The sequence below is a fragment of the Lepidochelys kempii genome, chromosome 13 (genome assembly GCF_965140265.1).
Source record: "Lepidochelys kempii isolate rLepKem1 chromosome 13, rLepKem1.hap2, whole genome shotgun sequence".
Lineage (NCBI taxonomy): Eukaryota > Metazoa > Chordata > Testudines > Cheloniidae > Lepidochelys > Lepidochelys kempii.
In genome coordinates, this window is record NC_133268.1 from 24,992,411 (window position 1) to 25,006,151 (window position 13,741).

General features: G+C 50.1%; 1 protein-coding gene across 10 annotated transcripts in view; it reads left to right on the top strand.

Moving 5' to 3' along the window:
* The first annotated feature begins 2,501 nt into the window (after window positions 1-2,501).
* The window catches only part of EPB41L1 (erythrocyte membrane protein band 4.1 like 1), a 152,970-nt gene continuing 141,730 nt past the window's right edge, over window positions 2,502-13,741 (top strand). For 4 of the 10 annotated variants that reach the window (XM_073309827.1, XM_073309832.1, XM_073309831.1 and 1 more), the window contains exon 1: window positions 2,502-3,120. The gene's annotated coding sequence lies outside the window, so the exon portion shown is untranslated. The remainder of the gene's footprint in view (window positions 3,121-13,741) is intronic. The other 6 variants (XM_073309837.1, XM_073309835.1, XM_073309833.1 and 3 more) reach the window with 5 other exon arrangements.

Genomic DNA, 13,741 nt, shown 5'->3' on the forward strand with positions numbered 1-13,741 from the left:
CACTGGATTTGTATAGAAATGGACATACATTTAAAAACCACATCCAATTGGGTCTAATCTTTGTCTGATCCTCTACCTCCCTTGAGCTGTCATTAGAGCATTCTTCTCTGAGTTCACCAGCAATAAAATAGCTGCTGCCTACCAATAGTCCTTTCAAATATTGCATAATGCATTGTTACAGGAAGTCACTCGCCTCTGTGGAGGCAGCAGCCCAGCTCGAAGGCGCTAAGGCCAGTAACTGGTGTTAGAGTAATGCTTGTTCGTAAATTATGTAACCCAACAAGTGTCTTTTTGTATCTGCTGCCTTAAAACAAAACACACTTGATCCTTTCTTTGATTTTTGTCAAGCAAATGGGCTGTATTCCCCAATTATAGATGTGAAAGAACGCTTATGTGACCATCGCTTAAACACCACCCTATACCAGAAACCTACTGACCGCTATACTTACCTACATGCCTCCAGCTTTCATCCAGACCACACCACACAATCCATTGTCTACAGCCAAGCTCTATGATACAACTGCATTTGCTCCAACCCCTCAGACAGAGACAAACACCTACAAGATCTCTATCAAGCATTCTTACAACTACAATACCCACCTGCTGAAGTGAAGAAACAGATTGACAGAGCCAGAAGAGTACCCAGAAGTCACCTCCTCCAGGACAGGCCCAACAAAGAAAATAACAGAACGCCACTAGCCATCACCTTCAGCCCGCAACTAAAACCGCTCCAACGCATCATCAAGAATCTACAACCTATGCTGAAGGACGACCCATCACTCTCACAGATCTTGGGAGACAGGCCAGTCCTTGCTTACAGACAGCCCCCAACCTGAAGCAAATACTCACCAGCAACCACACACCACACAACAGAGCCACTAACCCAGGAACCTATCCTTGCAACAAAGCCCATTGCCAGCTGTGTCCACATATCTATTCAGAGGACACCATCGTAGGGCCTAATCACATCAGCCACACTATCAGAGGCTTGTTCACCTGCACATCTACCAATGTGATATATGCCATTATGTGCCAGCAATGCCCCTCTGCCATGTACATTGGCCAAACTGGACAGTCTCTACGTAAAAGAATAAATGGACACAAATCAGACGTCAAGAATTGTAACATTTAAAAACCAGTCGGAGAACATGTCAATCTCTCTGGTCACTCGATTACAGAACTTAAAGTCGCAGTTCTTCAACAAAAAATCTTCAAAAACAGACTCCAACGAGAGACTGCTGAATTGGAATTAATTTGCAAACTGGACACCACGACATTAGGCTTGAATAAAGACTGGGAGTGGATGTGTCATTACACAAAGTAAAACTATTTCCCCATGTTTATTCCCCCCCCCCCTGCACTATTCCTCACAGATTCTTGTCAACTGCTGGAAATGGCCCACCTTGATTATCACTACAAAAAGTTTTTTTTTCTCTCCTGCTGGTAATAGCTCACCTTACCTGATCACTCTCGTTACAGTGTGTATGGTAACACCCATTGTTTCATGTTCTCTGTGTATATAAAATCTCCCCACTTTATTTTACACTGCATGCATCTGATGAAGTGAGCTGTAGCTCATGAAAGCTTAAGCTCAAATAAATTTGTTAATCTCTAAAGTGCCACAAGTACTCCTTTTCTTTTTGCGGATACAGACTAACATGGCTGCTACACTGAAAAATAGTCTCCCTGGAATCCAATGTGATCCTGATAGAACTGATTACTGAGAACAATAGGCCCTTAAAGTCAGCCCTAGATAGAAATGCAAAACTAAGCCCAGAAAGGATTATTGACAAAAACAAAGACTGGGGGAAAAAAAAGAGAGCCAAATCCTAAATGAAAGGTAGCTTGTGTGTGGTGCAGGTAATCTCCTGTCCCTCTCTTGACAGCAGGTGTTGGTCAAGGCCGGTTGAATTTGTTGTGTGGGATTAGCCTTTCCCCTCTCCCCGCATTTGCCAGTGGGTTATTAGCACATTGCAACACTTCCCCAGTCTGGACACTTTGATACTGTTGTTATTGTGTTGCAGCAGTGTCTAGGTGTCCCTAGTCATGGCTCAGGACTGCATTGTGCCAGGTGCTGGACAAACGCAAGGCAATGTTTTTCCCCCTACCTACATGCCTAGGCCTCTGGATTGTTTGTAGTGAGGATCCAGGGGGACAGTGCAGTTGGAGCCTGGCGATTGGGTGCGGAGGGCACATGGAAAGTTTCCATTCGCTCACTGGGTGATGTAACCTTCACAAACTACCCTTTTAAATTTCGTTTCTTCCACAGATGTGGGCTGGGGGGCCTGAAATGCCTTCCCCGGGACTCTGTGCGGGAGGAAGACTCACTGCACTGCGGCGAAGGGTTGCAAGAAGCGAAGAAAACTGGAGGTGTGTGAAAACGCCTCCATCCAAAATGTGGAAGCTGGATCCCCCACGTCTTTGCTGCTTGCCCAGCCGTAGCAGCGCCGGGGACAAGCCTGCTGCTTGCGGGTCCCAGGGACAGCGGCTCCATTAGGGAGGATTAAACCCCAACGCCTGATGGGGTGGCCACTTGTTCTGCTGCACAGGTGCTAGCTGCTCTTTCCATGTTGGCAGCACTTGGGCCCCCAGGCGCTACCCCAACACAGCTCAGCCCCCATCCTGGGCCGGTCCAGCGGGTGCCTGCGGCCAGGGAGCGGGAGCGGGACCGTGACCGTGACCGGCGTGGGATGTGGCCTTGGGGCGCGGGTGCCTGGGGAGATCTGCCCGGGGTCCCAGGCTCGCCAGCCCCGCTTGCTGTAGCAAGGCAGCGCCGCTCCCCACCTGGCTGCGGGCAGGGCGAGGCGAGGGGCCAGCCCTAGCTCTCGGTGGGCTGCCGGAGCCTCTTCCCCTTCCCCGCCGGCGGCGTCCCCCCCCCTCCGCGCGGAGGCTGGGTCCGCCCCTCCCCTCTCGCCCGCCGGGCTGCAGCCTTCGCTCCCAGCCCTCCCATTCCTCCCCGCCCCGCCGCCGCTTGCCGAGCGATTTGTCCCGCTGCAGGGCGGGGAAGCGGCCGCGTCGCTGGAAGCGGGCGGAGAGCGAGGCGGCGCGGAGCTTGGGGGATGCCGCTGCTGAGCCGCTCCCTGCACAGCCTGACTCCGGAGCAGCCAGCCAGCCAGCCAGGTGAGCGGGGGGCCCCTGCTTGCACCTCCCCGGGGCCCTGCACGCTTGGGACCGCAGCCGCCGCCCCAGCCGGGGCTCTAGCCCCACGGACGCGGGCTGCAGCCTCCGTTCGGATCTGCGGCCCCTCGGTGGCCTGGCTTGCAAAACCCGCGGGGTGGGTGTTTCTGGGGCCGCGCGGGGGTGTGTGAGTGTGTGTGTCTGCCTCCGAATATCCCCTCTCCTTGCAGTGTCTGCTCGGTGCCCCCCCCATGCCCTAGGTGCAGCCGCGTCCAGGTGGCCTGCTTGTGATTTCGCCATCCCATTTACCCCCCGCCTTGCACGTTGCCTGTGCAAAATTCCCCATCTTTCCCCTCCGAGTGCCCGCTGGGGAGGGGTGTGTTCCTTTCTTCCCCCGCCAGCCTGCCACTCGCTATTGCACGCTAAGGAGAGAGGGGCAATCTTGGTTCGGAGGGGCGTCCATTTCTGGGGGCACAGATCCGGCCCGTTCCTTCCTGATCTCCTGGTTTGAAGGCTCAGGTCCCCTCAGACTCCCTGCCTTCCCCCACCCCCGAAATGGTAGCTGACACATTTCTCATAGCTACCCTGTCCCTTCCCCCAGATCATGGGGAATGCTCTAACCGGGAACGGATCCGCTCAGGTCTGGGCTCGGAGGTGACGGGCAAGACACTTGGGAGAGAACAAAATGAAGGGGAGACGCAGCTTGTTCTGGTTGCCGCTCACCACACACATTTTGCTCTGTGTCAGAGCAGAGATCAAACTGCAGGCGTGTGTGTGTATTTGGCGTTGTCTGAGGACTGAGGAGCTGGAGGGAACCGACACTGGGGAAGGAAAGGGGAGGAACAAGCATCAGGGAAAATTCCCCCTGGGGTGGGCTAAACGGCAGTCCACAGAAGACTTGTTGGTGCTGAAAGTTTCTGGACATGGCCAGCTCAAACCTACCTGATTTGGTTTCCTTAGTGACACACCCGGTAGAGCAGGGAGGAAAGGGGAGTGGTGAGCCAGCCAGGAAGGCAGAGAAACCTTTCATGGGGAATGGCGGTTTTTGTTCGTTTGTTTGTTTTGTTTTTTAATATATACTAAGCAAATGATCTGTCCGGGCCTCTCCCCTCTGCCAAGGTCAGATGGCTATGACATCTCTTCCCCTTCAGAGAGCTGGAAGGCACTGAAATACTAGCAGATCTGTCAGTCTCGAGCAAGGCTGGGCCACCACGCCCAGATCTGTGCTCCTCCTGTGGCATGAATACAATCTGCACCATCACCTGTAGTTTCTTAGATGCCTCTGAATTGGTTTCCTGTAATGTGCACAAAAAGTTTTAAACACAGTTTATTTTCCCACAGCTTTGTACAGGGGTGGGAGTATGTACACGTATCAGGGGATAGCAAGACATGATCCCTCTCCCCCAGTGCATTTGCAGTTGAAACATGAGGGGTTTGATCTTGCAGCAATGAAACAGTTGGGTATGTTTTGCCACCTTCTTAGATGGGAGCAGAAATTGGGCCTCAAGGCTCTGATCTCTCTAAGGCTTTGTTCTGCTCACAGTTGTTGATTTGTAAGAAGAGTTCCCCATGCACCCACACCAATTCTCCTACACTCTGGAGAAGCCAGTGCTCTTTTTGGTGTGGCTGTCCACAACAGTTAAGGCTACATTTCCCAGCCTTTGGCAGCTGAGGGGTTAAATAAATCCCACTGCCAAACAATAAACTGCAAATGGGGGTGGAAAATGTGTATGATTCTGGAGCCCCACTGGAAAGTACAAGCCAGGGTGCCTAAGGAATTTAGGATCAGGCTCAGATTAGGGAATTCAAGGGGGGAAATCTGACCACAGGAATTCCTCTGAAATTGGAACTGCTGTTTTGCCCTTAATAATGTTTGATTGCAGGAGTGTTGATGTCAGGAGGATAATATACGTTAGAGGAGAGTGTGCAGGGAGCCAGGAACAACTTGGAATGGGTCTCTGCATATTTCCAGGGTTATTTTTGGAATATCGTCAGATGGCAAGAGGTAGGCTCTGGAGGTATAATAAAGCTTCACACTTTCTTAATTGTCTGATTATACGGGAGATTGTGCAAAGGTATGGGACCTTGCGAGTCCCCTTCCTTTACCATTGGTGCATTTACAAGATGAATTATTTCCACCACGACATTTCTCCCCTCTTGCATTTCTAATGCTTCCCTCAATATTTGAAATTATGGTCTCTTTCCTGAGCAAAGAACGGATTGAGTGTGCTCTTTAATTTATACAATATATCATGGAAGTTAGAGATGGAAAAGCTTTATTAGATCATCTAGTGGTTGGTGGGAGCTAGCTCCTTACGGTCTATTCTCTGGACCTTTTCCCAGTCTAGTTTCAAACCTCCCCAGAGGAGTGGCTTTCCCCATTTCCTTGGAGAGATTGTTCCATGCTCTAATCAATCTCACCATAAAGATGCTTTTCCCTGATCTTCAGCATAAATATTCCTTTTCCTCAATTTTCTCGCATTAGATTTGCTTGATATATTTCAGCTTCAAAGCTATAAAGAGCTAGAGACCTGTTAAGTATATTATTAGTCTGAGTTATGTCCCATTGGGGTGCCCTAAATGATTGCTCTTTGGTGGTTTTACCCCTCTCAGCTATCTAAGGGAGCTCTAGTCCAGAGTGGCCACCTGCTTATGCATGTGTTAATGTCCATATCCATGGTGGAGAGTGTGTGTGTGTATATATATATATATATATACACCCACACCCACACACACGAGTGATGCTTCTATGCTGGATTGAGCATGTAAACCTATTTCTTTGTGTTTTGCCTCACTGCAACCTACTGGAGAGCTCTGTACCTGTCAGATCCCATTCCCTCTCGTACGCGGGCTGTAGTGTGACTGTGCATGCAGGGAGTTGTTTTAGCCACTCGCTGTGGTGTTTTTTTGTCCTTTTCAAACTAGATAAGGTTGATTAATGTGTGCTGAGGAGAAATGGGGCAGGCTCAGGGGCGAGAGCTAGCACTGGGGAACTTTCTCTGAATAGGGAGGCCTTGATCTCATGTGGTCACTGGACTGGAGCCTGTTTGTTTACATAGGTAACTTCCTGGTGCGAGTGCCTATGCTCTCAAATGAGACCGATGCTTTGTAGACTCTGCCCAATGCTGACTTTGGACCCCAGCAGCAAGAACAGGGACTGTGCTGCAGGCTCTGTGCCAACTCTTGATTGTAATGGCATGTGCCAAATTTGCTGTTGACATTCCTACTCCCAAAGCTTCCCTTCCCTCTCCCCTCCTTACACACACACGACTTGCAGAGGATCTCTCTCTCTCTCTCCCTCTCCCCCACTCATCCACCATGCCCTGGCTCTCATGCTAGTCCCCATCGGGATACAAGCTCTGTGTAGCATTACAAATGTCACCTCCCCTATGTCGCCCCAGCAAGGCCTCTTATCTTTGCACCTATCACGGGCCTCCCCTGTGTCCCCTTGCCACTGGGGCAGTTGCTGGTAGTGGGAGCATTTGTCTTTTCTGTTTACAACCAATGTGTTGTGTTTAGAGCTTTAACAGCAACTTCAGGTGGTAATGAAGGCATGAAATCAGCTATTACCATAAATAGCAAAGCAGAGCTCCCACTCCTTAGGAGTGCAGCGGAGCACATCTGTCTTGTGGGAGCTGTGGTTTGACACCATGGCTCAAGAGGCTGGTAGACTGTGCTGCTTGTCTGTGAATCTGCTATCCACTTGCAGTCGTGGGTGAGGTATGATCCTCCCTGTGAGTGCCGTTCTCGATCGTGTGATGACATTGCAGATCCACGCTGCTGGCCTTCAGCCCAGGGAGAGGAAAATCTCTCTTTCTGAACCTCTCAAATTTCTCTCTGATTGAGATAATAGCCGTCATATCCTGGGGTGAGCGGAGTAGCAATAACAAGCATTTTCTAGTCCTCTGTGGACTAAAATAATAATAAACTAGTATTTAGGGTGACCAGATAGTAAGTGTGAAAAATCGGGATGGGGGTGGGTAATAGGTGCCTATAAAAGAAAAAGCTCCAAATATTGGGACTGTTCCTATAAAATCGGGACATCTGGTCACCCTACTATTATTCCCAAATGCTGCGACTTGCATTCGTGTTGCTTCGGTGTGCTGGTCCATTAGGAGGTTTTCAAATGCACTCAGGGTACTGGGGCACCGAACTTCCATTTGTGCCTTGGGAAATCTCCTCCTCAAGCTAGAATATGAATTGTTAGAACATTAGTAAGGATGGCTTTGAGGGTAAGGTACTGGGCGAGAGCTGGGTTCAGTTCCCACACAGGCTCCCTGGAAGGTGTTGTCCCCGTGCCTCTGTTTTTCCATCTGTACAGTGGTAATATCTCATTGCTTGTGAGGATCTCTGATACTAGAATGATTGGGGAGTGGGCAGAGCTTAGATGGAAATGCTGTCACTTGTAATATGACTTTGGTTTCATAGCAGATCCAAGATGGGAGTTGAGCTGGCCTATCTGTCTATATTAGGTTTTGCTATACTGCCTGTCCCTTTCCCCAGTCAAGGAGACATGGGTCAGAGAAGATTCCTCAACCCCATCGTATGGGAAGCCTCCCCGTGCTCATCTGTCTGAACACACACATATACAGTATCAATATGCTACTCTAATACAACGTCTAAAAATGTGTTCACCCAGAGAATGTGACCGCTTCGGCCGAGCGGCCTATTGTTCTCGTTGGAGCAGTCAGGTGTCTCGGGTTTTCATTGTAGTCATGGAGGGGAAAAATAGAAGTGTAAGACTTTTAAGGGGAAACCTGAAGAGCATTTTCAGCGCTGGAAGGAAATGGCTGGGAGCCTGTCCTGTTCAGGGCTGTGCCTTGCTGAACAGGGCTGGGGCTGACTCCAGGGGCGGCTGGTAGCTATATCCGGATTATAGGTGTTAGGGAGTGATTGCAGGGGAGCATTACAATGTTTCAGTCATGGCGTAAATCCCCACTCACCCACCCCTTTAAATCCTGAGCTGAGAGCTGTTGCATTGTCTGAGACCTGAGCACGAGAACACACAATAAAAGGGATCAGCAGCTGGCTCTCCCACCTGGGCTACTGCACCTCTCCTTGCTTTGGCACAGCATCCCCTTGGGAGCAGAGCGGGATGCCAGGGAGCTATACCTCTGACTGTCTGGCAGCAGATGTCTCGTCTGCAAGGGTGGAGCATGATACCAGGTGAATAGAAAGCTGGCTAGATTGTCGGGCTCAACAGGTAGTGATCAACGGCTTGATGTTCATGTGACAGCCTGTATCAAGCAGAGTGCCCTAAGGGTTGGTCCTGGGGCTGGTTTTGTTCAACATCTTTATTAATGATGTGGATGATGGGATGAATTGCACTGTCAGCAAATCCGCAGATGACACTATGCTGGTGGGAGAGGTAGATACGTTGGAGGATAGGGATAGGGTCCAGAGTGACCTAGACAAATTGGAGGATTGGGCCAAAAGAGATCTGGTGTGATTCAACAAGGAAAGTGCAGAGTCTTGCACTTAGGAAGGGAGAATCCCATGCACCGCTACAGGCTGGGGACCGACTGGCTAAGCAGCAGTTCTGCAGAAAAGGACCTGGGGATTACAGTGGACAAGAAGCTGGATATGAGTCAGCAGTGTGCCCTTGTTGCCAAGAAGGCCAACAGCATATTGGGCTGTATTAGTAGGAGCATTGCCAGCAGATTGAGGGAAGTGATTATTCCCCTCTATTCAGCACTAGTGAGGCCGTACCTGGAGTATTGTGTCCAGTTTTGGGCCCCGCACTATGGAAGGGATGTGGACAAATTGGAGAGAGTCCAATGGAGGGCAATGAAAATGATTAGGGGGCTAGGGCACATGGCTTATTAGGAGAGGCCGAGGGAACTGGGCTTATTTAGTTTGCAGAAGAGAGGAATGAGGGGGGATTTGATAGCAGCCTTCAACTACCTGAAGGGGGGGTTCCAAAGAGGATGGAGCTCGGCTGTTCTCAGTGGTGGCAGATGACAGAACAAGGAGCAATGGTCTGAAGTTGCGGTGGGGGAGCTCTAGGTTGGATATTAGGAAACACTATTTCACGAGGAGGGTGGTGAAGCACTGGAATGGGTTACCTAGGGCGGTGGTAGAATCTCCTTCCTTAGATATTTTTAAGGTCAGGCTTGACAAAGCCCTGGCTGGGATGATTTAGTTGGTGTTGTTCCTGCTTTGAGCAGGGGGTTGGGCTAGATGATCTCCTGAGGTCTCTTCCAACCCTAATCTTCTATGATTCTACCAGCATCTGTTGTTCTGGTCCCATCTGTGGGAGTGAAGCATTCCCAGGCACTTGGGAATGCACTATGATGAGCACTTAGGCTGAGCTATAGTAGAGCTGGGACAGGAGCCAAGGCACACTTGCCTTTAGCAGACAGGGAATGTGGGCCAGTGGGTTGAACACAGCCCTGAGAGCCAGTAACTCTTGAGCTCTAATCCTAGCTCTGATGCTGACTTGTTGTAAACGCCTCAGTTTCCCCTCGATATAAAATGGGGATAATACATGCTAGTGAGGATTAACTACAGCATGGCAAACATTATAGGGGTGCTCTGGTTTAGGGCCAGAAAGGATGGGGTATGGTGGGCAGAGCCTTGTAGCCAGGGCAGGTCATGTGCAACCGTGAGCTCTGGAGAGCTAACTTCTAGCTTTGCTGTTTCATGCTGTTATTTCACTTGCCTCATTTGAGCCCCAGCAATGCAGCCCTTCCCTTTGAGGCCACCAGCCTTCTGACCACGAAGGACAAGACTGGATTCTGTCTGGGGCTTATCCACGCCTGGGGCTGCATCTGCAGATCTTCTTGTCCCTAGACCTGCTTCGGGAGTGAGAGACCAGGATTGGAAATGGCCCCCAGGTCCCCTGCATGGCAATCCAGAGCCCCAGATAAAGGGCACCACGGCGGCCCCATTGTGTTAAAACACAAGACAAATGAATGTAAAGTGTCAGCTCCACAAATCTCATCAGGTGAGCAGCTTTACTAGGACTCTTGGACTTTCTGCTAAGATGAGATGTGATGGCAGTTTAATAGAATATCTGATCCATCTTCTTTCGGGGCAAGTGCCCTGCCCTTGGATGTCAGTAGACTCTACCATGATCGAGCAGGTCTCTGCCTTTTCTTGCTGCTCTGCTCCTGTCTCACGGTCTGTTCTCCAAAATTTGTAGGACAGACTAACATGCCTGTGTATGGTATGGGAGACCGTGTAAAACCTTGGACCACACAGCATGTAGGGAGGTCTTGCACAAAATGAATCCCAGATCTGAACCGATTGTGACCTTAATCTTTGCAAAAGTAAACCAACGCCCTCTTTTAACTCACTTCTCTCCCTATCGCCTCCCCCTCCCCTGTATGCTGTCTAGTAGGGGGATCTAGGATGCATGTGCTGGTATCTCAGTGAGCATCAGACAGGAAGGAAAATGCACAGGGTGGAGTCGTCTGTCTCTGCTGCACAAAGGGAATGTTTGTTTGGTTTTTTTCTCCTTTTGAAATTTTAGGTAAACAAGGAGTGATCAAACAGCATTTTGAAGCTTCAGTAGGGGTTTGAAACACATTCATAACCCCCCACTTCTCCCCTCCCCCCATTTCACTGTGTGCCAGGTGCCATGGTAGCGACAACCAGAGGGTATTTTTAGCTTTGATTCATTTTGTGTCCAGGGTCTAGAAAGGAGCTGCATTTTGACAGGGAGAGAGTGAGCCACCTCATTACATGCCCAAAGGCGGGAAGCTGAGGGTGCATTTTTAATGACACATCCCTTTGTAATTGACTAATCTTGTTTGTTGCAGTTAGTTAGTGGAAAGCATTTCTGGCTTTGACCGAGGCAGTCAGGTGTGCGCCCACGGAAAAGTGTCTAAAGCAAGGAGCGTATGTCAAGACCAGGAGGGAGGCTGGAGCTGGGAAGGGGGAACACAGACTGTTTACTAATCATGCATATCTTGGCGGGGTCGTGGAGCCACTATCCCGGTGGACTATGAAGGGGCTGGAATACTGAGGGGGGCGCTGCTGGTTTTTCTAGTGATCTGGTTGGGGGAGCTATGAACGAATGAACAATGGAAGTAATTAAATGTTCTAATTAGATGCACTATTGATCTGGCACTGTTTCTGCTGGCAGGAGCTTTTGTCGATATTGGATAGCACGGGAAGTAGCTGGGCAGTTGTGGGTTTTTTTTGTGTATGTTTGTGGTGTTTTGTTTTGCTTTTTCCTTTTCACAGCCAACCGAGCCGGTGCTGGTTAGCAGCTGGTTCTCAAAGTTAAAGGATTGGAGTTTGATTATAATAAACAGTAGCATTACTAGGTACGTTGTTGGCAGTGAGGGATGGAATTGAGATGGGCAATATTTAGGCTGAATGTTGGGATGGGGGGAATTTCCAGCCTTTCAGACGGATCCAGCTGTGGAATCATCTTTCAAGGGATGATGTAGCAGCCTCGTTTCTTTGGACTCTTAAATTTAGACTGGACAGAACAAAAGAAAACTTGCTATCAGGTGCAATCCTGCCCTGAATGAGAGTGGGTGTTACCTGGATGAGACAGGACTTTCTACATCTTTCCATGTCTAAAGTCTGTGTTGTATAGTGTCTTTCATCCCAAGGCTGAAAAGCACTGTCAAATACCATGGCCCCAGTTCATCCCTGGTGTAGCGTCGCTGAGGTCAGGAATTAATTTGGCACAGCATATAATATGTCTGTATAACTTCTTTGTCTAGGCATATTTTCAGTAGTATCTGTCACTTGCTGGTGAAATGCAGCTGACTCTGGGGTGGAACTCATTGTCAAGGCAGCAATGGTAAACAGCAGGTTTATGTAGGAGGAGCAGTGAGGAATATGTCCAATTGAAACTCCCAAGTGAGTTGTGGGTAGGCCACCTGTAATTGCCCAAGTTACAGTTTGGCCAGGACACCACAATTAGCACCCTTACTTTTGTGAAAGCTGCGTCCTTAATGCCCAAGTGGTGGTCTGGACCTCCGTTTTGCTTTTATCTGCGAGATGCTCTTTCTTACAGTACCAGCTCTGCCTCAGCACTGACTCTGCCCATCTGAGCACTGTCTGGGGTCGTTCCCTCTGGGCGGGTGAGAGCTGATGTGGTCACAGCCTGATGTGGGGTGGCTGCAATGGTGACCCTCTCCCAGACCCAGTTGAACGGTTAATGCTTGGGCAAGCTGCCCTCGGGGCTGAGGTGCTGCTCTCTATCATTTACGTTGTCCACTCCCATGGCTGATAGAAGGGGAGGTGGCATAAATCCCTGTCCTCCTGCCTGTCCTTTGCTAAGGTGATAAACATCTACTCTACAGTGCACTGGCCAAGATCTCAGTGAGTGCCTGGGTCTGCTTATGTCTGTTGTATGGCGCCTAGCATTTGGCATGCCACGCAGAGCCCTGCTTCAATTGTTCTCCATCCAGCAGTGACCGCTGGCCAGGATTTAAGTGGCTGGTCCACCAATCCGCTTGTATGCCTCCTCCAGCTATAGGTGCTGGAACTAGGGGTGCTGCCCCCCGCGGCCCCCCCCCGGCTTGAAGTGGTTTCCATTATATACAGAGTTTCCAGTTTGGTTCATTGGCTCTCAGCACCCCCACTATACAAATTGTTCCAGCCCCCTTGTCTGCAGCTGAGGCAGGCTGGTTATTTGCTAAGGCGGCATGTGACACATGAGGACGTTCTCGGCAGGCCTGCGAACGCTCGCCTCTGGCTGAGACCGCACGATGGAGGGAAAGAGCTGAATGGCAGCAGTTTGCGGCTGCCGGCGTGGGTCTCCCTAGCGCCGCTAGCACCAGTGGTCCAGGGAGCTGCTTGGCAGTAAAGATAGTGAGCCCCTGGCAGGGGGTCTTGTTTCCTAGGTGGCTAAAGTCCTAGGGCAGGTAATTATATTGTCTTAACTGATACAGTGACGCTCACCCTGAAGCATCCCAAAGCACTTCCCAAGCTGTCATGCACAGGGATCTCTTAGCTCAGCCAGCCTCCAGGATAACAACTTGACACAGCTGCATAAGGCAGGAAGGGAGGGAAATGTGTGTGTCTAATTGAAAGCACAAGGGAGCTTTGGTTAGCAGAATGCTGTTTGGGGGGTGGGGGTCTGTGTGCAATGAGTTGGTTTGTCTCTGTCCCGTTGTTAGGCAGCAGTTCAAAGGCTTAGTGTTTGATGGAGCGGGGCACAAGCACAGGGAGATGATGAAGAATTGTTTCTGCCTGAGGCTCCTGGAGTGCTGTGCGCACACTTGTTAATTTACCCTCGACTCCCCTGTGATGTAGATAGAATATTCTCCTCTCCATTTTACAGATGAAGAAACTGAGGCATGGTGGGTTCCCCTCCTCCACCTTGAAATTTCCAAGTATTCACCAGTTCTGTCTGTGTCCATTCTTGGGGGCCCCATTTTTAGACACCTAGAACCTGTTTTTTGGAGATGCTGAGCACCCACTTGGCCGCGCTGGTGGCATCTGTGGGCACGTGGCACATCAGAAACAGGCTGCTTCAGCCCCAGCTCTTTGGCTGCCTCACTTATTTAAGGCTCTTGCCAGTATAGGCCTTGATTACTCCCCAAAGCCACGCAGCAGGTCAGTGGTGAAGCTGGAAACAATCTAGGTGTCCCTAAATTTCAATGTCTAACCACTAATCCCAGGAGGCTGGGGGTAGCCCTGAATGGCTGGGTCTTAG